Source organism: Rhododendron vialii, chromosome 13a, assembly GCF_030253575.1.
Source record: "Rhododendron vialii isolate Sample 1 chromosome 13a, ASM3025357v1".
Taxonomy (NCBI): domain Eukaryota; kingdom Viridiplantae; phylum Streptophyta; class Magnoliopsida; order Ericales; family Ericaceae; genus Rhododendron; species Rhododendron vialii.
The window spans coordinates 33,256,839-33,282,801 of record NC_080569.1 but is presented as its reverse complement, the minus strand read 5'-3'; the positions used below and the strand labels follow the sequence as shown (position 1 = coordinate 33,282,801).

The 25,963-nt window shown below is 35.9% G+C and overlaps 1 pseudogene; it reads left to right on the top strand.

Annotated features, from left to right (window-relative positions):
- Positions 1-9,649: 9,649 nt before the first annotated feature.
- LOC131314142 (cyanogenic beta-glucosidase-like) lies at positions 9,650-24,784 on the top strand (annotated as a pseudogene).
- The last annotated feature ends 1,179 nt before the right edge of the window (positions 24,785-25,963 follow it).

Sequence of the window (25,963 nt, the reverse complement as noted above, 5' to 3'; positions counted from 1 at the left end):
AACCACGCAGTTTTAGGAGTCAACTTTCACATATACTTTACACTTTTTTCATCAACTTTTCCACTTTACACTTTTCAAAATTATCCTCTATTGGGAGTTTGTCCAATGCATCGACCCACCATTGCGTGCTCAAGGCTCAATTTGTGTGGGAGTAACAGTAAAGAGTCTACCACATTACTTAGGCCTAATATACATTGAATGACCCATGACCCCGTTTGATAACAGTGATAGATTGATGAGATTCGTAAGGAGATGATATTATGATTGAGATTGGTAATGAGAATGGATTGACAATAAGTATGTTTGTTTGTGATGAGATTAGATGATGAGATTATTAATATCATGTTTGTTTGAGATAGAATTATATGATGGGATTGGATTGATAGAAGAAATTAGTAATAAGAATGAATTGATAATGAGATGGGGTTGAAATTAGACTACGAATACCAAGTCCCAAGAGGTATTGCTAATATCCCGTATAGACCGGATTGTTCATCCCATGGGACTACCAATCGGGACCAATTTTGGAAACCAAATAAAGTATTACTAATACCATCACCTTAGCAATCCAATCCCAACCTCCAATCCGTTTATCAAACGGGGCCCATATCCACTTAAAAGATTAAGCATTGTAAGTGGTGAGTTATTCAATTGTATATTAAGGTCTAACTCTTTTTCTGTTTATCTGATGTGGACTCAACGTTCACACATGTTCTAACATTCTTCACTTTATATTTTTCACATCAACTTTTACTTCCACTTTTCAAAATCATCCTCCGTTTTACCAATTAACTTTTCATTTCAAAATGGACACTAATATTTTAATTTGAGACAATCCAAAATGAAATAGTGGTCATTTAAATAGGGACGGAGGAGGTAACAACATACAATCGTGCATATGGGAGCAAGGTTGTGAGGCCCCATTTCAGTTTCTTGGAAAAAATAATTTTTGAAAAAGAAGGTAATTTCAAGCTCAAAAATAACGTATTTACGCAGATAATTTTTCTACAAATATGGATCTTATTTGATAGAATTCATTGAGATCTTTTAAACGGTACAAAAAGATCAAAAAATTATTTTTCATTTTCATTATATTTTTGCTTGAAATTACATTCTTTTTGAAAAAGAAGGTTTAAAAAGAAAGCTGGACGGCCCCTGAATCTCATTCCGTACCGGCCGGTACGGTACATACCCAATTTGTATAAAACCGGTAACTTACACCTCCAATACCGTCCCGGCTCTGATACCGGGCCTTACTGGCGAGTACCGTTGATTCCGGCCTATTTCGAACGAGATGGAGGTACCAGAAATTTCAGCCAGTACCATTTAGAACCAAATCAGATTGCGATCATACGCATCCCGATCAGAATCAGATCGCAATCAAAGAGAGAGAGAGAGAGAGAGAGAGAGAGACGCATCACGGTCAGAATCAGATCGCGATCAGAGAGAGAGAGAGAGAGCGCGCGCTATACCTATTCTGTTTTGCCATGGCTGGTTGGAGAGAGAGAGAGGGGCTCGATGGCAGTTTACGCATGAGTAGAATGAAAGCTGCTGGTGGAGGGATAAAAATTTGGAAACCCTAAATGAGACAAGGCCCAATTACCCTTTTATCCTTCTTTTTAAAGGGTTATTACATGTGATGTGTCTCTAGGTAGTAGTACGTATTTGTTCAATAGAAAAAAAAGGGAAAAAGACTGGCCTAGGCCTTATTTGGGAGAGGAGTTAACTGGAGAATGACTTTTATTTATTTGTTTTGTGAACTTAAAATTATGTGAGCTTTTATCTTTATCTTTTTTTAATTAGAAGAGGTTTATATAATGAGAGTGTAATTTTTGTTGTCTAATAAAAATTTATTTTATGATGAATTGCAAGGCAGGAGAAAAAAAATCGATTTATAACTATATGTAATAGCAATAGCGCTAAATCCGAAACGGTACCCGATATCTATCCGGTACCAATACGTACAGTTCCAATAAGAAAACCGATACTCTAGCCGATACGGTAAGAGAACCTTGTATGGGAGTGCATAGTGTACAGATATATACAAATTTAAGTAACGAAAGTTTGTGTAGCAACTTATTCATATTCTTAAGATAAGAAACGTGAACATCACATTCACAAGCGTCGCCTTTTGTGACAAAATAACCTTTTCTTTGACTCCTTTGTTACGTCTTAAGACTTGCCAAAACCAAACCAAATCAATATCAGCAAATAGCGTGTCTAAATGAGGTATTCGGACTAATTTGCAAGCATATCAAACGATCACCGGGTCGATCTCTTGTAATTAGTGACCGGACAAACCACTGTGAATCTTAAAATTTTAATGTTTTGGCCTTCGTGAAATTCAATATCAAAATATGCAAGACCTTCGATTAATAGTTGTGCCATGCCCACTCGGCCAAACTTGCCTAAAACCAAGGCCAAGTCATAAAAAATCAATACACGCAGTTCGATTCTCTTGACACTATATAGGCATATTTGGTGACATTTTTTTATTTTACTATTTTTGTCACTCACGAGGACCATTAAAATATGGAATTTGGAGTGTTTGAAAAGATTAATTGCGTTAAATTATTTGTCTAGAAGAAATCAATTTTTAAATATTTGTTTTAAGTATGAGTGGAGTAGAAGAGAATTAGAGAGATAGAGAGAGAAATAGAAATTTGTTTTTCCTCTAGTGAGTTTCATATACCAGTAATCCATTAGGCTTTATTCAGTTGCTAGGAATATTGTACTGGAAAGTTATTCTTAGGAAAAGTTAAGTAAAGTGAAAAAAAGGAAAAAGAAATTTATTTTCCTGTGAGTGTTCATTTGACAATTTTTTTTTGCAGGAAAACTAAAGTTTAGTGGTTCATTTATCGGGAAAAGACACTTATGAAAAACTTCTTTATTTTTATTCGCATGGCTAATTTTAAATAAAAGTAACTTTGAGAGCTAAATAATAGGCTATCATATTTAAAAAACTAACACATACGGAAAATGTATTTTATCTAATGCAAAGCCTTAACATGAAATAAAAAAATCGACTTGCAATTCCATATTCAATTTGCTATATTCTAAATGGTCATGCAAATCCCCCATTTAAATTGACATTCTCTCATAATCAATCGTACAAATGAAGTTTAAAAAATAAGTAGATGATAACTAAATAAATAAATATTAAACAACCGTGCTTGAGACCAATGACTGACAATTAGTTAGTACAAAACAAAATTGAAGACCAATGACAAGATAAATAAATACTTTCAAAAAAAATAAACTACCAATCTTTTTCCAAAACAATTATCTCAGAAGGCACTATAGTAGTCAAAATTGTTGTTGCTCACGTAAATCTCAAAGTGTCTTTCTAAGAACCTAATTCGTATTTTTTGGTATTAGCGTCATTCACTTTTATTCTTACCTGCCAATTATTTTGGCTCCACAATAGACTCCGTTCAGTTATCAGGAATGTTGTACCGGAAAGTTATTCTTAGGAAAAGTTAAGTAAAGTGAAAAAAAGGAAAAAGAAATTTATTTTCCTGTGAGTGTTCATTTGACAAATTTTTTTTGCAGGAAAACTAAAGTTTAGTGGTTCATTTGTCGGAAAAAGACATTTATGAGAAACTTCTTTATTTTCCATGGCTAAAAGTAACTTTGAGAACTAACACATACCGGAAAATGTATTTTATCTAATACAAAGCCTTAACATGAAGCTTAAAAAATAAGTAGATGATAACTAAATAAACAAATGTTAAATAAATATGCTTGATTAGTTGCCGAAACAAAAACTCATTGATAAACTGATGATTAGTAAGTACAAAACAAAACTGAAGACTAATGACAAGATAAATAAATACTTCCAAAAAAAAATCAATTACTAATTTTTTCTACAACAATTATCTTAGAAAACATCACAGTAGTCGAAATTGTTATTGTTTACGTAAATTTCAAAGTGTCTTTTTAAGAACCTAATTCGTATTTTTTTTTGGTATTGGCGTCATTCGTTTTTTTTCTTGCCCTCCAATTATTTTTGTCCCACAATGTAAAAAACTTTTCCGCAAAATCCTATGCTTTTGGCCGAATTACTTTTGCAAGAAAGTAAATCTCGCAGGAAAACTTAAGAACATTTTTTCCACTACTTTCCTGGCAACTAAACACTACAAAAGTTATGAGAAAGTTGATTTTCCCATCCTTTCCTACACTTTCCTGACAACTGAACGGAGCCTTAGAGAAAACTTTTCCCGTGACACAGAATCTTATGCTTTTGGCCGGATCACTTTTGTAAGAAAGTAAATCTTGCAGGAAAACTTAAAAACAAATTTCCTACTACTTTCCTGCCTACTGAACACTACAATAGTTATGGAAAAGTTGATTTTCTCATAATTTCATGTATTTTCCTGACAATTGAACGGGGTCTTAGTGTGTGATTCATACTCCTCCGCCCAACAACGTACCGACAATATCAGATGGATATATACCATCACACTACCACGTGAATCGCCATTTCAAATAAACAACGATTTATCTCTTAATCACAAGATAAAGAAAGATACGTTAGCAAAATACATGTGTTATATTATTAGTGTAATCACCAGTTATTAATTATAAGACAAGATATCAATTATTCAGTCTACCAACCTGGCCAATTATTCACTTAAATAACTCTGGAACTCAAAATTGATGTTATCAATTAAGCTATACAACGTTAGGATAAATTGAATATTGATGCTATGAAGTAGTCATGAATTCGTGCCAGTGAGCTGTCTGTTAGCGTTTGTGCAAATAAACGACAAGATAGAACTAATTTGAGTAAGGACTTTGTTGTAACCCGCTGCATGTCATCTCGTGAGGACAAATATTTTCTTTAGGAAAAGCGACTCACAAACCAAATCCTTCTCAAATACTTAGTTGTCTTATTGTATGGACCGAATGAATTTTAAAACAGTTAAAACATAAATGGAGATAAGAAATTTTAGGTTATGCAATGCCATGTTGTTGCACTTAGAAGGCTTCTTTTATATATATATATAATAGTAATGATAAAAGTACTTCTTCAAACATTCTGAAAATTTTAAAGACTTATGAGATAGAGCAAGTTTTAGTATTTTAAATTTGAAAAGGATTATGGATTGTGCCAAATGAGATAGCTAGTAATATTTTTTCAGTTGATTTGGTTGGCCAAGCGCGCTTGAATTTGAAGTCTCTTGGATGGTAACAGTACCACCAGGCTTGGTCTCTAGTCTAGCTAGCCCAGTGGCCTCACCCAGATCATTGTTTATCCCTGGCCTCTATGCAGTCGGCTACCTCTCTATTTAAAACATTGGAGCCAAACTATCCTGTTGACGGACGGACTCATATGTGGCGCAATTGTCATTCGAATGGTGTCCCCCCGGCAAAGAACTCCATAATATTTGCTTCCAAATTAATACGGAATTAATGTTCTTATCCACATCATTAACCAACTCATGCTCTTGGACAATTGCATCCTCGCTCGGTAGGCAACGATAATATTTTTGGTTCTATTAATTCCACAAGCTCTACGGACGAGGAAGCCGAAGGAAGATATTAACGGCCAAATGGAAAAATTCATATAACATTTTATGGAGTACATAATATCTTTATTTATTTATTGACTAGTAATTGCCCGTGCCTAAAGGTACAGCGCAGTACTTTCTAAACATAGTTTAAATGAAGTATTAAATCCCACTTTTTCGAAAGTTTTGTGTGTGGATATAACGGTTCTTTTTAACGTCATCTCACATTAAGTGAGTTCTGGTCCCACCTCATGTAAGAGGAGCAATACAAATAACCGTGAATTAGAAAAAATTTCTTTCTCCCAACAAAATCTACTTCTTGGAAATTTTCATTTTAAAGATAAGTTTCAAACATAGCCGAGCAAAAAAAAAAGATAAGTTTCAAACATAGTCCATCTAACCAAGTTCATAAAATAGATTAACACAACAAATGTTACCAAATCTGTTTAATTATATTAGTTGCATTTAGGGATAGCATCAGAGATATTAAGAATTTATAAACATACGGGATTCCAACTCGAATTTAATTTTTTGAATGTCCACTCACACAAAAGTGACACCCATATCCAATTTGTTTTCTTAACTGATAAATGCCAAAATATACATATTTTGGCCCTTCAATTTATATTTATTAGTCCTTTATTTTTGTTAACTGATTTTTATTCTGTGTTTTAATGTTTATAGGTTGCTCGAGCTCGATTTTCAATAATTTGGGTAAAAAGAAGATTTTATAGAAGTTTTGGATCAAGATGCAAAGTCCTTCGAAGTTGAATGGCTAATGTTTAATTATGTGAAGTTCAAGGGCCACTATGTAATTATTGCCTTCAATCCCTATAAAACCAACTTTGTTACCCAACTGATTTTCAGCAGCTTTTGGATAGGTTTTGACCGACGAAATAGAGAAACGGGGCGGCCGAGAAACAAAGAACGGTGGCTGCCATGTTTTTGTTCCGAATATTGTTTTACTTTTCTTCTGTGTTAAATTACTCGCACTCCGGTAATTCTTTTTAAGTTCTGTTCTTTATAAAAGTTATTCATTGGAATTTGATTAATTTATATTTCTTGTTTGTTTTTCATCTTGCGTAATAGAAGCATGATTCAAATTAGGGTTTCTTTTATTTCATGCATAATGTTTAGTGAGTAGTGGTATAGGTAGGTGTTAAGGAAATAGAATCCCACATTGCTTGAGAGTGGAATGGGTGATCACTTAATAACATCTGGGACCTCTCCACTCATTGCCAATTGGTTTTGAGATGGATATAAAGTTTTCACATGGTATCAGAGCAGGGCCCGTTCCACCCCACATTTTAAAATTAACAATCCACACCCCACGATGACAGACCAGCAAAAAGGCTGCGCGATGATAGGACCCAAAAGTGGCCACACGTGACAGATCTCAAATGCGGCTGCACGTGAGGGGGGATGTTAAGGAAATAGAATCCCACATTGCTTGAGAGTGGAATGGGTGATCACTTAATAACATCTGGGACCTCTCCACTCATTGCCAATTGGTTTTGAGATGGATATAAAGTTTCCACAGTAGGGTCGTAGGGTGATTAGAATACCGTGGTCAGTCTGGACACTGCTTTTATTTTTAAAATAAAATAAACAATTTTAGATTGAAAAAATACTTTCCGTAGACGAACCTGGGCATTGTCGGAGCCCATGTGAACGGGGAAATGGGGGTCCAAAACTCATTCTTCGCTGCACATGGGTGAACGGCGACCATAAGGGTTCGCATCTTTCGGGGTATCTTTTCCTCACTAAAATCGAACGTTTTAAGAATACTGAATGGAGCAGGTTAATCCGGACTGGTTGCGAGTACTATGAATCTTACGACCGTACTTTCCTTTTAATTTTCTGAAAAGTACTATCAATTTCTAGGTTTTAGTTAATCTCTCAATCAAAACGACAAAGGGTGGCTACCTAAGAGCCTATTTAAATTATAACAACCCGAATTTTTAGTCAGCACACATCACCGTCTCTGTGGATTCGACTCCGGACTTACCGGATATTATGCTACGTCGGTTTCCGCCCTACACTTGGGGCAACCCATTATTTTAGGTCTAGGAATCGGTCAAGCATTTTTGACTGACCTAGAAAAATAGAAAAACTAAATAGTTTCAATATTACATATAACCAAGTAAGGAGTAAAGTTTGAAACTCTGTCTATCCAAAAGGCTCCAACAAAAAACCTACAATCTTCAATTCCAAACAGATCATGAAACTCCAAATTATCTAGACCAACAACTTAAGTTGTATTGAACAACAATTTTGTTCTCTTACCTATTAGTTAAAAAGAAAAAGAATTTGATGCGAAGAATTACTATTGGCCGCAAAGAATTACTCATGGCTGCAAAAAATTACTCATGACCGCAAAATATTACTTTTGGCCGCGAAGAATTACTCTTGGCCACATTGAATTACTCATGGCCATGATTACTCCTAGCCGCAAAAAATTGCTCTTGGCCACATCAAATTTTACTTTGCCGCATCAAAATGCACTTGGCCGCAAAGAATTGGGTGACCATAAAGTAATTTGATGCGGCCAAGTGTTTTTCGATGCAGCAAAAAGTAATTTGATGTTGCCAAGTGCAATTCGATGCGGTCAAGTGTAATTCAATGCGACTAAGTGCAATTTGATGCGGTCAAAAGTAATTTTTGACCAAATTAATGAGAGGGCTTCTTGGGAAATGGTGGGTTATAATGGGAAAATTAAGGTTAATTACAATACACACATCAATTTCAGTGTGTACGGTGTGCACCACGCACCTTAAACCCAGCGATCCAACCTATGATTGGCTCATGAGCTAGCTTGTCCTGGCTGACTTCCTAACATTTGTACAAAGATTTCATAACATCCGCATATGAAGTCAAGCGTTTGTCAAAAATCTATTAGTGAAAGAAAATAAAAAAATTTGATAGCATACCGATGCTCTAAGTTGTAAATAAATATTGTGAATTTTTATGTCCAAATTTTATGAATTGGTATACAAATTAAAGTTATAAATGCAAGATTGATGCTGTAATTTTTTATGCAAATTTAAGGCGATTGATGGAGAGAACATACTTAGAGCATCGGTATGCTATCAATAAATCCAGGCAGAACTCATGATATAAAATTATAATATTAAATGTCACAAAATTTCACGTAATTTCGTATGGACTCGAATTCCGTACACCAACATGAAATGCATGCCATTACCTACTACCACGTGAAACAACATATCTCAAGTATGTAAAAATAAATAAACAATGGGTGAGACTAGTTGTCCAAAGTTTTTCTATAACTCGGGTGTTCAATTATGCGCGATTAATCCTAAACATCAATCACACCGTACGTCCACTCAGGGCTCTTGAACAATTCATTTTGAAAGTCTCGATGTGTTTAACGTCTCTGTAGATTAAAAATCAAATTCATCGAACATTGGTATTTAGTTGAATAAAATCATATTTGTCATAAGAAAAAAAGATAGTCAAAAAATCTTATTCGATCAAATTTTTTCCGATCTCTGATCAACTTGACTGTTTGAATAGACATTAAACACATTCAGACCTACTGAAAGAATGGTTCAAACATAAAATAAGACCGTGATGAATCCCGTTTTTATCACATGAGTAATCGTGTGTGACGAGAAGATATTGACTCGAGCAAAACATCCCCACCAAATCAGTGTATTATAAAATTCTGGATCTGGCCATCACCCTAGTAGTACTATTATTATTGTATAGTTGTGTACATAAATAGCAATAAATGAAGTTTGGTGGCAATTTGTGCCCGTAAATATATGACGGCGACCAATGAGCATACGTTTTTCACGTGGATTTAAGTTTATTCCCATCCTCTCTTGTCCCTCGTCTCGGTTACCAATTTCAACAGTCAATAATCTGGACTAGATTTTATGATGGTATTTTGTTGAGAAGACTAAAACTTCCTACCGGAGATATTCTTGGGCTAGCGGCCAAAGTTTAGACCGTTTGTTTAATAAAACCGAAGCTGCATGGAACTGAAGGGTCCTAATGTGAATTACTTATACTAGCGGTCGCACACTCTTCCTAGGTTTCATTAATACTATATCGAATTGTTTTTGTCTTCAATTCGAGCCTCTGCAAACAAAATCTTAGCTCCGTCAACAATGATTGCAAAGTACGTAGTAACACGGGTCGGTTTAGCATTCCTATAAGAATTATGAATGTAAAAATGATGCATTGGAGAGAATAATGCATGGCTCTCCTCCAAAAGATTTAGCTTTCTAATTACTAACACTTCATATAGTAAATTAATCAACATGCAGATCATTTAGTAACATTGTGGGAGTCTATATATCTAAACCAAAACTTCATAATTTGTAATTGTAATTTTTACTCCCACTGCACCGCGATTCCTCTCCCAGGGATTATTGGAAGAGAAAATTACCTCTTCAGGGGATAGGAAATTACCGGTAATAAAAGAATCCCTTGATAATTGCTTGCTGGCATTGACCTTTTAAAAAGAACTTTCAAGTCATGGAATTAACAAAGAGTGGATGGTCTAATTTCGATCACCTAATATTGTATAATACTATAGTATTGATATATAATTTGCAGTACTGGAATACTCTAATTATTATCTCCGATACTTACGAATCCCTTATTTTTCTAATTCTTCCGAGCTGGACGATGAATGTCGTGATTTGTTGCTTTTCAAATTGGAGGTGGATAGTCTGGGAGAGTCGCGACTCCGGAAACACTCACTGACTACTCAGGAAGGGCACAAGTTCAAGTTATTATTATCCAAACAAAATGGAAGATATATATATATATAGAGGAATTTTCAAGTGAGAGATCCCTCATTTTGTTAAAATGAGGGACTTTCATTTCCCGATCAAATTTTGAAAATCTGAACCGTTCAATGTGTGCAGAACGTAATTTTAAGGGGCCCCGCAAGAAATTAGCAAAAAAAATGACCGGGAAGGGCATCATCTGAGCAGTTTTTTTTGAACCGTTCAATGAAAACTGCTCGGATGAAGCCCATCCCGGTCATTTTTTTTGCTGATTTCTCATGGGGACCCTTAAAATCACGTTCTGATCACTTTGAGCGGCTCGGATCATCGAAATTCAATCGGGAAGGGAAGTCCCTCATTTTAATAAAATGAGGGATCCCTCACCGGAACCTAACTCAAACTCAAGTGAAGTAAGAGCTTTGTTTAGCGAAGTAGGAGAGATATCTGGGAGGGCGATGGGGAGGGGCACATAAAAGCTTACCTCCTTTTATCCTCCCTAGTAATTATAAGTGGGTTGAGCCTCCTAGTCATCGCAAATGCAGCAGTACTGGAGAGTATTACTAGTATTGCAGAACCAGATGATGCCCTCCACATTCTCAATCGCACCTGTTTTCCCCCTCATTTCCGCTGGGGAGCCGCTTCCTCGGCTTATCAAGGACACTTTTAGCTCCTTGGAAGGAGAAATTTTTCGGTGCCGGGTAGATATATCCCACGTGGTACCCGCTCGGCATATTCACAGCTCGGATTGAAACCATCTCTCCTCACCCTAACATTTTCTCTCTCTCTAAATCCGAGATGTCAAAAAACGCAATGGATGGCTCGGATGCGCCGAGCAGGCATCATGTGGTACCCATCCGGCACTGAAAAATTTTCCTCTTGAAAGAGGAGGTGAACTCGTGACTTCAGTGACACTTAAGTGTACTTTTGATGTGATTGGGCCAAAGACATCTTGGCTTAGAAATATGCTAGCAGGGGATCCTAAGACAACTCTAGACATCCTCACGTATTGTACTAACTTTTGGGTTAATTAAAAAAAATTCTATGGCATTGGGTCCTGCAAGTCTCTTGAATGAAATTTTTTCTGAAAAAAAAAATTGTATATGTTTGGAGTAAAAATGCCTAAATTTGAAGTTATTATTTTTTAGGTTGCGTGTATAAAACTAAACGGTGGCTCTGCACATATGCACAATATCGTCCTTTTTTCGGACCTTGCAAATAGCAAAATATATACTACCTAGAATATTTTTTTATTACGAATATGAAAATACACATGATTCAGACCCCTAGTAGACACAAATCCTAAGTTCGCCAAATCTATGTTGCTGCTTTTAATCATTACTCTCGCAAATTTTATTCATTTGAGATATTTCGATGAACGGTTTTAAGGTCGTGTCCTTGCTCACACACGTGCACATGCATTATGTGACTTAGGTATGAGTACTTTTTTAATTTGGACAATGTTACAATACCATATTATGCCCTCCTCTCTAGCAAGTAGGTTCAAAGATTTGCACTTATGGTATGATAAGGAAACAATTTTTTTTTCTTAAAGCAATATTGCAAAACCAATTTTTGTTCTTCTAATATTTATCCAATTTATTTTGGTGAATTGAAGAATTAAATCAACATAACGCACATTAAATCACCTTGTCTTACCAAATTTTGTATATACTAAGAAAATTAACATCCGGGAAAAAAAAGAAAAGAAAATTAACATTAATCTATAGCTTATTGTCCATAATTAATTGCTACAGTGTTTAAATAATTAAAGCCTGTTGCCATCGATGATATAGGAGTCTTACGAAATAAACAACTCAAATAATCTATCTAGAAGCTAATCTATCTAGAAGCCAAGGTGGGCTTCAAACCAGATCGACCGATCCTATCGAATAATTTTCAGATCTCAGAGAACTTCCTATTACTTCATTTTCAGGTTGAGGGTGCGGCAAATGAGGGTGGTAAAGGTCCAAGTATATGGGATACATTTACTCATAACCATCCTGCTCTCTCTCTCTCTCTCTCCCTCTCTCTCTCTGATACACACATATATACAGTTATATATATCATGCAATAATTTTTTCATCTGACCAATTTTCCTCGACAAAAGAATTTAATCAATAAATCATAGAAAATAAAGGACCATAGCAACGGAGAAAATAAAGGACCATAGCAACGGAGATCTGGCCAGTGATTCCTATCATCGGTACAAGGTACGGCAAATACTCCAACTTTTCTAGTCGACCCACTTGCCAATTTGGTTACCATCAAAGAAAAACAATTGTTAAAGCTTAATTGGAATAAAAAAAGAAGAAGCTTAATTGGAAGGGTACACCGAGAAATAGGGGGACTGGGGGAACGTACTGCGCAGCATGCTCTGCATGGCAAAATGTCTCCACCCCGGTCTCGCTTCGACGATTGGAAACGTTCACTTATTAGAGTTCGACGAGTAGAACAAGTGTACCAAAAATCAGATCAATCAAATATCATTAAGTGCCTCATCTGAACATTATTATCTTGAAATTATTAAGTGTTCTAAAAAAATAGTGGATTTTATTTAGTGTTTCAGATCCATTCGTTTCAAGATAATAATGTTTGGATGAGGTACTTAATGATATTCGATCGAGCTAATTTTTGGTACACTTGTTCTATTCGAAGAGCTCTACGACGTGAATGTTTCCAATCGTCGGAGCAAGACGGGGGCAATGGCGTTTTGCTGTGCATAGCACGCTGCGCAACACGGGGCTACGCATAGGGATGGCAATGGGGACGGGTCGGGGATGGGGGTACTACCTCCACCCCTACCCATTATCTCTTACCCCATTCCCATCCCCGAACCGATCCCCAATGGGGATTTGTTTTTTTCCTCCATCCCCGACCCAAACGGGGAATGGGGATCCAAAACTGGGATTCGGAATTCGGGCACCTATATTTCACAATTTCAGCACCTAACAACATATACTAGCATGTGAAAGCCGAAAGGACTTGGATTGTTTTGTATTTTTTTTCCAGGGAAAAGGGCTGAGGAAATAGTACTAGTATAGGTTGTCGGTTGGCCGAAAGGACTTGGATTGTTTAGTACAAACAGAATTAGAAAAACCAACAAAATAAAATAAAGTAAGGTATCAGGAACAACCATATTTATCACTGAAAAAGCTTCAGCAGAATTCTGCAACACACATTGGCATGCACCTGTATTTGCGGCACATAATAGCACCTCCATTTTCTACACCTGTATTTCACAATTTTAGCATATACTACCAATTTTCAGCACATAACAGCACCTGTTATTCATTGTTTCAACACAAAATAACTAATTCCAGCACATAAGTTATTTATTTATTTTTATATATATAAATATATATATATATATATATATATATATATATATATATATATATATATATATATATATATATATATATATATATATATATATATATATATATTTCGGGGATTCGGGGACGGGGCGGGTAACAAACGGGGAACGGGGATGGGTAGGGTTTGGGGCAGGGACAGACCTATCCCTGTCTCCTACCCGATCCCCGAATTTTTAAAAAAAAATTCCCCATACCCTACCCAATTCCCAAACGAATCCCCAAAGTTCGGAGATTTTCGGGGCGGGGAACGGAGCGGATTCGAATGGGTCTGCCGATATTGCCATCCCTAGCTACGCAACACCTTCCCCCAATTCGAAACAGTGGTACTGAGGAAGCCTCATATTTAGACCTTACAAGTTCATTTGTTTTTTCAAACCTCATGTATTGCACACTAAAATGATACTCCCTCCGTCCAATTTTGTTATCACCTTTTTGACTTCTCGTTATTTCAAATTATTAATTTGTTCAGTTTTGAAAGACCTATAAAATAAAATAAAAAACCCCTATAAAAGTACTATTCTACCCTTCTTTCTTAATTGAATTGATCATATGACATGTACAATTTCAAAATATAATGATTATGTCCTCTTATTAAGTTAGATTCCTTAAATTGTACAAACAAATCGGGATGGAGGGAATACTACATCTTAATTAGACAATATATAAAATACAAAAATGTTAGGATACATGATACTCAGAACATGAAAATGTCCATGAAAGAAGCTATGCCTAACGAACAGATCTCAAGAGCGCACAGTTGCACGTGAGAGAGGATGTTAGATATACAATTTCATAATTGTTGGGTATAGAATGAATAATCACTTAATATAATGTTAGAACCTCTCTATGCTAGTAGCACGTAAAGTATATTGGGGCAAATTTGAAAAGACAAAAATTTAGAAGACAACCGCGTTTCTGATATTTTAAAGCAAGAAAGTTGGTTTTAATTATTGTAATATTTTCTTATTTTATTAATTCTGATTTGTTACCTTATTTTTGTTTACAGGAGGATGTGCAAAATTTGAAACAATTAAACCTGGATGCATACCGCTTTTCAATTTCATGGTCAAGACTGCTACCCCGTAAGATGATTAATCTCTCTATCTCTCTCTCTCTCTCTCTCTCTCTCCAAAAAAATTAGAACTTAACTTGTAGAGAAATACTATTCCCCATCAATACTGGAAAGTCCAATTTGGTCTAGTGCGGGCCTACGATAGTGGTTGAATCTGTTTAAATTTTAGCACTTTTAAAAAAAAGTATTCAAGTAAAAAATCACATTAAGAAAACTAAAATGTTTTTTTTTTTATTTACGTTTGACATTACATCAACAGTTTGATTTTTACGACACAAAGTTTGATCTATTCATGTAGCTATGTATATCTGATCCGATTAGGAAGCTTTATATAGCACGTACCGCTATTTACATTATGGCTCCGTTTGTTTTGATGTAAAATGTTTTACAATGAAAAATGTTTTCCTTGTAAAATGATTTTGCTAAAATTATTTTAGTTACTTTTGTTTTCCGGTGTTTGGTTGACATCTGAAAATTACTTTTCAGAACAAAAATTTGAATCAGTTTAAACTTCAAAAAAGATGTTTATTCCGTGGAAAAAATAAATAACACAACGTCTGGCACAAAATCTTGTGTGGGACCTATTTTGAAGTCATATGCAAATGATCGGAGTAGTTCAATTTGCTTAAAACATATTTTTAAGATATTTGTCCCAAAATTTGATAGAATAAAAACTGATTAAATTGATCAAGCCAATACTAATATCTGAGTGAGTTGATTTTGTAATAAGAGTTCTTAGAAACATATTTTAAACAATTAAACGGCTCCGATTATTAGCATGGGACTCCAAACAAGATTTGGGTCAAGTTTTGTGTTACATTGTGTCCGATTATTCACGTAATTAACTTGCTTGTGGTTTTCGAAATCAATTTGGTTCATTCCGAGAGAGAGAGAGAGAGAGAGAGAGAGAGAGAGAGAGAGAGAGAGAGAGAGAGAGAGAGAGATGCTGACATATACAATTCCCGCAATTCAAGCGTGAAGCTGGGAATAAATTTTCCAAAAACAACTTACGGGAATTTCAGAAGTAAAACATTTTGCATTGGATGGGGTAAAACATTTTACACCCAAAAATGTTTTACTTGATGTTATCCAACCAAACATCACAAAGTGGGTAAAATAATTGTGAGGAAAATATTTTACTTCGAAACAAACGGAGCCTATGTGATCACCATAATGTAACAACTAATCCCTCGAGAATCAACTCCGACAATTTTTTATCAGCTAATAATACAACTAGCTCCCACATTCATTTCTTTCCTTAATCGTACTCTTTTCGAGTTTCATTTAATTTTGATTGTCATACAAATTTACGTGTTGCAGGTGGAAAAATTAGGGGAGGAGTGAATGAGGAAGGGATTACTTACTATAACAATCTCATAAATGAACTTCTAGCCAATGGTAATTAATGTTAAAATTAATTTTACCATCTTCCAAACTATTAATTAGCAAGCAATGCTATGAGTCTATGACACCCACATTTGGTGACAATGTCTAAGATACCATGTGAGTTGGCATTTCGGTATTGATAAACACATGACTGGAGGAGCCGATATTCCATCCATGGACTAAAGACAACTCACGCAGTATTCAAAATATGACCGGTCACAGTATATAGTACTGACGTTTACATTTGAAAATTGAGATATATAGTTATTCATTTGGTCGAATAATTGCAGATATAGAGCCTTACGTGACCCTCTTTCATTGGGATGTTCCCCAGGCCTTAGAAAATGAGTATGATGGCTTCTTGAGTACTAATATTGTGTAAGTTTCACCCATTTAGAGCCCATGTAATGAACTAATCGATGATCCATATAAATTACATAGCATAATAAGACGTGTTAATTGATTTTAATTCTCTAAAACAATGGTGTGCGTTTATATATACAGGGATGACTTTCGAGACTATGCAGAGCTTTGCTTCAAGAGATTTGGAGATCGAGTGAAGTATTGGATCACAATGAATGAGCCATGGAGCTTTAGCGGTGGTGGGTACGTAATTGGTGCTATGGCATCCAGTCGATGCTCTGCTTGGCTAAAATTGAATTATCCGGCTGGAAATTCTGGAACGGAGCCTTATATTGTAACACTCAACCAACTCCTTGCTCATGTAGTCGTTGTAAACAAGTATCGGGACTAGGGGTGATACCGGTCCGGTTTCGACCGGTTTGGGTGTATTTTTCGGTCGAAACCGGTTATCCAGTTTGAGATTTTTAGAAACCGGAACCGGTTGAAATAAACCGGTCTGGTTTCGACCGGCTCAACCGGTTTCGGTCCGGTTTATCCGGTTTTCATTCATGGGCCATATTTTGGGCCCAACACATCAAAAAATTTACAATTCAACCTATAAAATATCAACCAAAAATCTATAATTCAACCCTTTTTTTTGGCCCAACAAAAAATGATCAATTTTGAGCCCAATACATTAAAAAAACCCCATAAAAACATAATTAAGCCCATAAAAACAATTTTTATATAATGAATATATTTATTAGACCAATATACACCACAAAATATCAACCAAAAACCCATACTTCAACCCCTCCCCTATGTTTTTATATATATAACCGGTCCGGTTTCAACCGGTTTTTAGAACACATAAACCGGATCGAAATTATTTTTCCGGTTTATAAAATTTTATAAACCAGAACCAGATCGAAATTATTCAACCAGTTTAAAAAATTCGGTCCGGTCAGGTTTTTTCGGTTTCGATCGATTTTTCGGTTTCGAGTAAGAGCCCTAATCGGGACAAGTATCAGGTCGCATCCAACCTTAATTAAAACTGCTACTTTCATCATCTTTGAACCATTGCAGATCATATATAATTATTCTCAATCTACGCAGAAATCACAGAAGGGTGAGATTGGTATCACACTTGTGAGTAAGTGGTTACAGCCCTTAACCAATTCATCACTCGACATTGAGGCCAGACAGCCATCTTTTGACTTCAAACTTGGATGGTGAGGGTCTAATCGTACTTTCCTTAACAATTTATATTATATACCAAAATACTCCATATTATATACCAAAATACTCCCACATTTTATTACTAGATTTGATCTTTGAAATATAATCTCTGTATAAATATTTAAAAAGTTCTCTTATACGAGTTCAACTCTGAAACCTATCAAATGCAGGTTTATGGACCCACTAACGATAGGTGATTATCCAGCTGTCATGCGATCATTGGTTGGTGCTTGACGGATTCCTAGTCCTAAAATAATGGGTTGCCCCAAGCGTAGGGCGGAGACCGACGCAGCATAATATCCGGTAAGTCCGGAATCGAATCCACAGAGACGGTGATGTGTGCTAACTTAAAACTCGGGCTTAACTAGTTTAATGGGCTCTTAGGTAGCCACCCTTTTCCGATTTGAGTGAGAGATTAACTAAAACAAGAAAATTGAATGTGCTTTTTAAGAAAATTAAAAGGAGGTAAAATCGTAGGGTTCATAGCACTTGTAACCAATCCGGGTTAACCTGCTCTGTTTGAAGTTCTTAAAAACGTTTAATTTTAGGTCGAAAAAGATACCCCGCAAGATGCGAGACCCTATGGTCGCCGTATACCCATGCGCAGCGAAGAATGAGTTTTGGACCCCCATTCTCCCGTTCACATGGGCTCTGACGATGCCTAGGTTCGTCCGCGGGAAGTATTTTTCAATCTAAAATCGTTTTTTCATTGTTTGATAAAAGAAGCAGTGCCCGAACTAGTCACGGTGTGCTAATCACCCCGCGACCCTACCTGAACGACTACTCACTCATTATTAAAAACAAAAAGAATAAAATTCTAGAATTAATCATGCTTCTAATATTCGATACGGAAATAAACAGGAGATTCAAACCAAACAAAAACAAACGAACGATTTTCATAAAAAAAAACAGATATTAAAACTGATTACCGGATTGCGAGTAATTGAACAAAGTATCAAAAACAAGAAAGTACGCAAACTCTTGCGGACAAAAGAAACGTCACGGCAGCCCCCGTCTCTCTTTGTTCGTGAGAAAGAGATCTGCTCCAGGTACGTAGTTTTCTTTTTTTTTTCCTATTCAAAAGCTGCCGTGACAGTCAGTAGGGTAATAAGGTTTTATAGGGTTTGAAAGGTATAATCACATAAAGACCCTTGAACTTCATAAAATAATAAACTAATAATTCATCTTTAAACACTTTGCATTTAGACCCCAAGTTTCTTGTATCTTCCGCTTTAATCCAAAATCTCAAACAACGAGCTCGAACCACCTACAAACAACAAAAGAACACAATAAATATTAATTAACAAAAATAAATGAATAACAAATGTAGTTTGGAGGGCCAAAATATGTATATTTTGGCACTTATCACACCCCCTAACTTACACTTTGCTAGTCCCGAGCAAAGAAAACAAAAGCAACTAAATAAAACAAAATAAAACCGATAGTTCTTTTAAACTCCCAGGCAGCCCCGGTGGGACGAGTGAAGTCTCGTGAGGGTTTTCAGCAATGATTACCCACAAAACACCGTGAATCCTGTCCACATAGAACCAAAAAACTGCAATGCAACTCATTGATACGCCAATGCCAAGAATATAGCATACGCAACAGTAGTTCTAGATGCTATCAAAACATAGAAATTAATCATGGCATCCAAACTTAGCGTGAGCGAGTAAAGACCTGGACCACAAGTGAACCACAACCAAGTACTTTCTCCGGACCGAGTCTCGACTTCAATTCTTACCATGCATGCACTCAACAAAAGAAAACGCTCGAAACGAGGTGCATTTAATAAACTCTCAATGTGTGCGGGCGGAAGTTTTGCAATAAAGAATCAAAGTACCCAGCACACTTAGACACGAATAGAAAGCTTTTTAAGGTAGACACATGATCTCATGAAAGGAATGTCAAGCATTAAAGACTATCTATCCATTGATCCATAACCCATTGCCCCAAAGATCAAATAGGACTTTTATTCGGTTATATCATTGGGTAAGGAAAAGTGCTTCAAAGGTTAGGATAAATCATAAAGAAGTGTCCAAGAATCGGCTATAACAACATAGGGCAAGTGTAACAATGTGCACCCTCTTATCATTCTTTTCAACTCCGCCACATCTCTCTTATTTTTCACCCTTCACACAATTCCCCAGTGAAATTCACACGTTTCTTTCTTTTTCTCTATTTTTTTTATTTTCTCAATTTTTTTCTTTTTAGCTATAAGGAAGAACACACCACATTTCAAGCACATTTCTCAAATACGCTTTCTCCATTCTCTTCAAAAATTAACTCTCATATGATTAACTTGCCATTCTTGAGACACAATATGGTTGGTGGAGTTTAACAAGAAAAAGGCTCATGCAAGAGGCTCAATGTGGCTCGCAAGGATAAGTATTTAAGAAAAAGAAACGAACCGGCTCAAAGCACAAAAATGGCCTACTATAATCTCCTAGGGGCAATACAACCATATAACTTCCCATTCCCAAAAGAAGATATAATAGGCATGCATTAAGTCCCAATACTTGACGACAAAGATAATGAGATCGACAACAATTAAACTTCCCTTTTTTTTTAATGACAAACAAAAGAATTTGTGTGACACCACTCCAAAGGAAGGTAAGGCGCTAAAGCTCACATGGCATAAGTCTCCACTAATCTAGCCATTGAAAGCACTCAAGTCACAACTCACAAGCAGTCAAGGTCCAAGAAACGTGCAGTGCAAAGATGCTAAGAATGTATGCCAGAATAAATTTCTATCGCCAAGTTAGCAAAAAGAACTACCATGCAATATCATATTCAAGTAATGCCCAACAATTCTCAACACTAGCAACCAACAAGTAAACATTGCAATCTTCAAGTCTCAAGTAGAAAAGATCCAACAAGTTTTTTTAATTTTCAATTTTTTTTTATTAACAAGATAAAGAACAAAGTGATTCCTCCCCCCAACTTGAACTATTCAATGTCCGCATTGAAAGCATAAAAAAAATAAAAATAAATAAAGATCGGACATAAACAAAAAAGAGAGGAGAGATATCACCTCGGAAAGGAGGGCTAAGCAGAGTAAATTAGAGAGTGAGGGATACCCCCAACTTGAATCGAACAACCTGCAAAATGTTAGCCTCCAAAACAGCAAGAAAAATAACTAAAAGAAATAAACAAGGTAAGAAAGAAAAATAAAATACAAAAAATCATCCACTTTCTTCACGCGAAAGACACGGGTACTACTTTTCTCCCTATTTCTCAAGCGAGAAACGGGTGGCTATACCAGACCATCAAAAAAAATATGCACATGTAGCCAAACGTGGGTTCCGAACATTTATCATGCCAACAAGAGCTAAGGCAATGAACATAGTACTCCATTCTACACCTTTTATCAAGAATTGAACTCGGCCATGCCACAAGATAAGATATTTTGAGTAGCACATTTGCCGAATTCGTTTTAAACATTTAAATTCCAACAAGTGTATAGCCAAAACTAGATCAATTTTCAAATTGTTGACAAAATCCACAAGATATGGATGATAAACTAAATTAAATTCATCAACACCAAGAAAATCAATCAGCTCCACATTTAAAAACTCTTGCGAAAGTGGAGATTTAGTAGCAGGGGTGGCACAATCTACAGCTGAGAGTACTTGATTATTCAGTGCAACTATAGGCAATGACTCCTCAAAAGGCATATAGCTTTCACAAATAACAAACAGCTCTATTTCCTCTTTTTCTCTCACATCAGAATCCTTAGGAAGTGACTCTATTTCCTCTTTTTCCCTCGCATTAGAATTAATATCCTCTGGAAGCGGCTCTATTTCCTCTTTTTCTCTCCCATCAGAACTGATTTCCTCAGAACTTTCAGTCAACTCATAAAATTGGAGCTTTTGGGTTAATTCATCTAAGAAATCCCAAGCGTCTTCAGGGGCTTTATCCAGGAATTCGTCAGTGGACCTAAAATCCACCTCGCATGGCTTAAGGTTTAAACCACGGCAAAAGATAACCAGAAGACTGCCAAGCTCACAATTAAAACTCGACCAAGAAAATACAACAAATTTAAATCGCTCCCAACACTGTGACAAAGACTCATCATCTTGTTGAGAGAAATCTGATAGTTCTTGTAAAAGCATATGAGTCTCATACGAGGGATTGAAAGTTTTGAAAAACTGTATGACAATTTCACTCCATGTCAATCCTGGACTCAAAAAAATAAACCAACTTTGAGCACGACCACGCAAAGATTTTGGGAATACATGTAAAAGAGCCATTTCATCGCTAGCAAAAGCTTTCTCAAGGTTACCAATATGCGAAAAAGGATTTTCTGAGGCCAAACCATAAAATATAGGAAGTGATACTGAACAATCAAATTGTTTTGTATAACCTCCATAGCACTTTGCAAAATCGGCCATTTTTTTTTCAACAATTTAAAAAAAAAATAAAGAACTGAAAAGAAAACAAATAAAAAATAACTACCCGAATTCTTAACACACGTAACCGTCCCCGGCAACGGCGCCAAAAATGCTTGACGGATTCCTAGTCCTAAAATAATGGGTTGCCCCAAGCGTAGGGCGGAGACCGACGCAGCATAATATCCGGTAAGTCCGAAATCGAATCCACAGAGACGGTGATGTGTGCTAACTTAAAACTCGGGCTTAACTAGTTTAATGGGCTCTTAGGTAGCCACCCTTTTCCGATTTGAGTGAGAGATTAACTAAAACAAGAAAATTGAATGTGCTTTTTAAGAAAATTAAAAGGAGGTAAAATCGTAGGGTTCATAGCACTTGTAACCAATCCGGGTTAACCTGCTCTGTTTGAAGTTCTTAAAAACGTTTAATTTTAGGTCGAAAAAGATACCCCGCAAGATGCGAGACCCTATGGTCGCCGTATACCCATGCGCAGCGAAGAATGAGTTTTGGACCCCCATTCTCCCGTTCACATGGGCTCTGACGATGCCTAGGTTCGTCCGCGGGAAGTATTTTTCAATCTAAAATCGTTTTTTCATTGTTTGATAAAAGAAGCAGTGCCCGAACTAGTCACGGTGTGCTAATCACCCCGCGACCCTACCTGAACGACTACTCACTCATTATTAAAAACAAAAAGAATAAAATTCTAGAATTAATCATGCTTCTAATATTCGATACGGAAATAAACAGGAGATTCAAACCAAACAAAAACAAACGAACGATTTTCATAAAAAAAAACAGATATTAAAACTGATTACCGGATTGCGAGTAATTAAACAAAGTATCAAAAACAAGAAAGTACGCAAACTCTTGCGGACAAAAGAAACGTCACGGCAGCCCCCGTCTCTCTTTGTTCGTGAGAAAGAGATCTGCTCCAGGTACGTAGTTTTCTTTTTTTTTTCCTATTCAAAAGCTGCCGTGACAGTCAGTAGGGTAATAAGGTTTTATAGGGTTTGAAAGGTATAATCACATAAAGACCCTTGAACTTCATAAAATAATAAACTAATAATTCATCTTTAAACACTTTGCATTTAGACCCCAAGTTTCTTGTATCTTCCGCTTTAATCCAAAATCTCAAACAACGAGCTCGAACCACCTACAAACAACAAAAGAACACAATAAATATTAATTAACAAAAATAAATGAATAACAAATGTAGTTTGGAGGGCCAAAATATGTATATTTTGGCACTTATCAGTTGGAAATCGGCTTCCCAATTTTTCACCTTAGCAAGCAGATATGGTGAAAGGATCAACTGATTTCCTTGGAATAAACTATTATACTGCTCAATACGCAGCAAATGCACCATATGATAGTTCTTTGATCAACCTAAGCTATGACACAGATTCTCTAGTCACCCTCTCAAGTAAGTCCAAACTAATGTTCTTTTGGTAGTTAATTACCGATACACGAGAGTGCGACAACACACACTTTTTATTTGGTCGTGTACGTTATACACACATTTGAATCATCTCGAGTCCATAACGTTTCGCATAGAAGTTCATTAATATTTGTATAAAATTCAGAACAGTAAAGATTTATTACATCAAGCAAAAATCTCCTAGCATAAAAATGTTGCGAACTTTGGGTTGATGCTATTCTCTTTTTCTTTCGGTAAAAACAGGAGCTTTCAAATAGAATTAACCATAAAAGGTTCGGAGGTATTTCACCCCTACAACATCATCAACTAATTGTCATTTGCTAACGTGCAAATGTTACGGTTTTTTTTACAAAAATTATGCCTACCGATGTAATGAATTTTATAGGCAAAAAGCTTATGACTTCAAGGTGATTCAAGGGTACGTAGTGCATACCGTGCACACTCAAACAGGAGTGTTTGTTGTAGAGTTATGCTTAGACATGAAATTTTAGATCTGGACTTTATTAATTAGCTTGGTATCTTGCTTTATTAGATGAGAAGGATGGAGTCCCCATTGGTGCACAGGTACAATTAACTGAAGTTCTATATGGTCAAGTTATTAATCTTTTAGGCCCTATTCGATCGGTTGCAAAATTGTTATTTGCGAAATTGTTCTAAAAACAAAAAAAAATTTGAAAACCAAAACAGTACGACAGCAGTACTCATCATCTTTCATGTATTACGAAAACGGCAATCAAATGGGGATCGACTTGATATTTCCTCTAAAGGCAGCTGGTATTTGAGGCGGCACGGAACACATACTTATATGTACCGTTTTATATCCGGTAAGGAACGGAATTGACAACATTGCTTGGTATATATGTTAACTTCTTTGACTTTATTGCAGGCTGGTTCAAATTGGCTTTATGTTTATCCAAAAGGGATTCGAAATCTTCTCATGTACATAAAGAACAAATATAACAGTCCCCGTATTTACATCACCGAGAACGGTAATTAATTATCATGTCGAAATTTTTTTCTCACACTAAATAAGTTTAAAAATATTACTCCGGTATTTTTGTACCCGAAATATTGATAAAGAAAAGTGCTCAAAATTTACACCGCTTAAAAATAATGCGTATATTTTTACAGTGAAACCCTAGACGAATAATAGTACTACATTTTTGGGCACATTTCTTGATTTTACTTCAATTTTCAGAGTAAAGGATAATTGCACGAGTAATAAACTAAAGTCTTTTACACCCACAATGTTTATTCAAGAAACGTACGGACGTTAACTGATATCTCAATGTAGAATATTCCATAACATATTGAGTTTGTATATTTTTTTTTTCTCAACAGAAGAATTTTATTAATCTCTGAAAGGTACAAAGATTAAAAGAAAGGTAAACTACAGTTAACCCCCTCTAACTAAGCTTCACATGCACTTTGCCCCCTCTAACTTTTTGTTTTGACACTCAACCCCCTCTAACTATCTGAAATTCAAACAGTCATAACTTCAAACGGTCATAACTGCTTCGTCTGAAATCGAAAACATGCAAATTGTATATCGATTCGAGGTCTTGAAGTCAGCTTTCTAATGACACCAAAATCATATCACGATTCAAAGCACACAAAAAGTTATAATTAAAACGGTCTTTCTATCTACCAGCCTTTATTTTTTTGATCATAACTTTCTGTGTGCTTTGAATCGTGATGTGATTTTGGTGTCATTAGAAAGCTGACTTCAAGACCTCGAAATTGATATATAATTTGCATGTTTTCGATTTCGGACGAAGAAGTTATGACCGTTTGAAGTTATGACCGTTTGAATTTCAGTTAGTTAGAGGGGGTAGAGTGCCAAAAAAAGAAGTTAGAGGGGGCAAAGTGCACGCGAGGCTTAGTTAGAGAGGGTTAACTATAGTTTACCCTTAAAAGAACAAGGAAAGGCTGAAAGGAAAAATTACTAACCTAATGTTATCCGAGACCCAAACATTAGCTAGAGACCAACAAAAACTGGGCCAAGCCCTAACCCAAATCCTATATTGAGTTTGTATATTGCTTAGATTGTTTTATGGGAAAATGACGGTCCAGGACATGTTTTGATAATTAATATCTGCTAAGGACATTTTTAGCATTAACAAATATTCTCAGCACGTCTTTGATGTATATTAATTATCAAAACACGCCATTGGCCGTCATTTTCCCTTGTTTTATTACCGTAGGTTTTGATCAGATAGATGATTTGACAAGGCCAATACCGATTAAGGAGGCTCTGAATGACACTTTGAGGGTCAAGTACTACCATGATCATCTTTCTAATATTCTGGAAGCAATGAAGTAAGCGAGATGAGCTCAAATTAACTTATTTTATTGCTTCACTTTTATTCTCCTTAGCGAGCGCGTGCATATTTTATTCCAACTATTGTCTCTGGTAGTTTGAACCTTATTGGGTAACCACAAGAT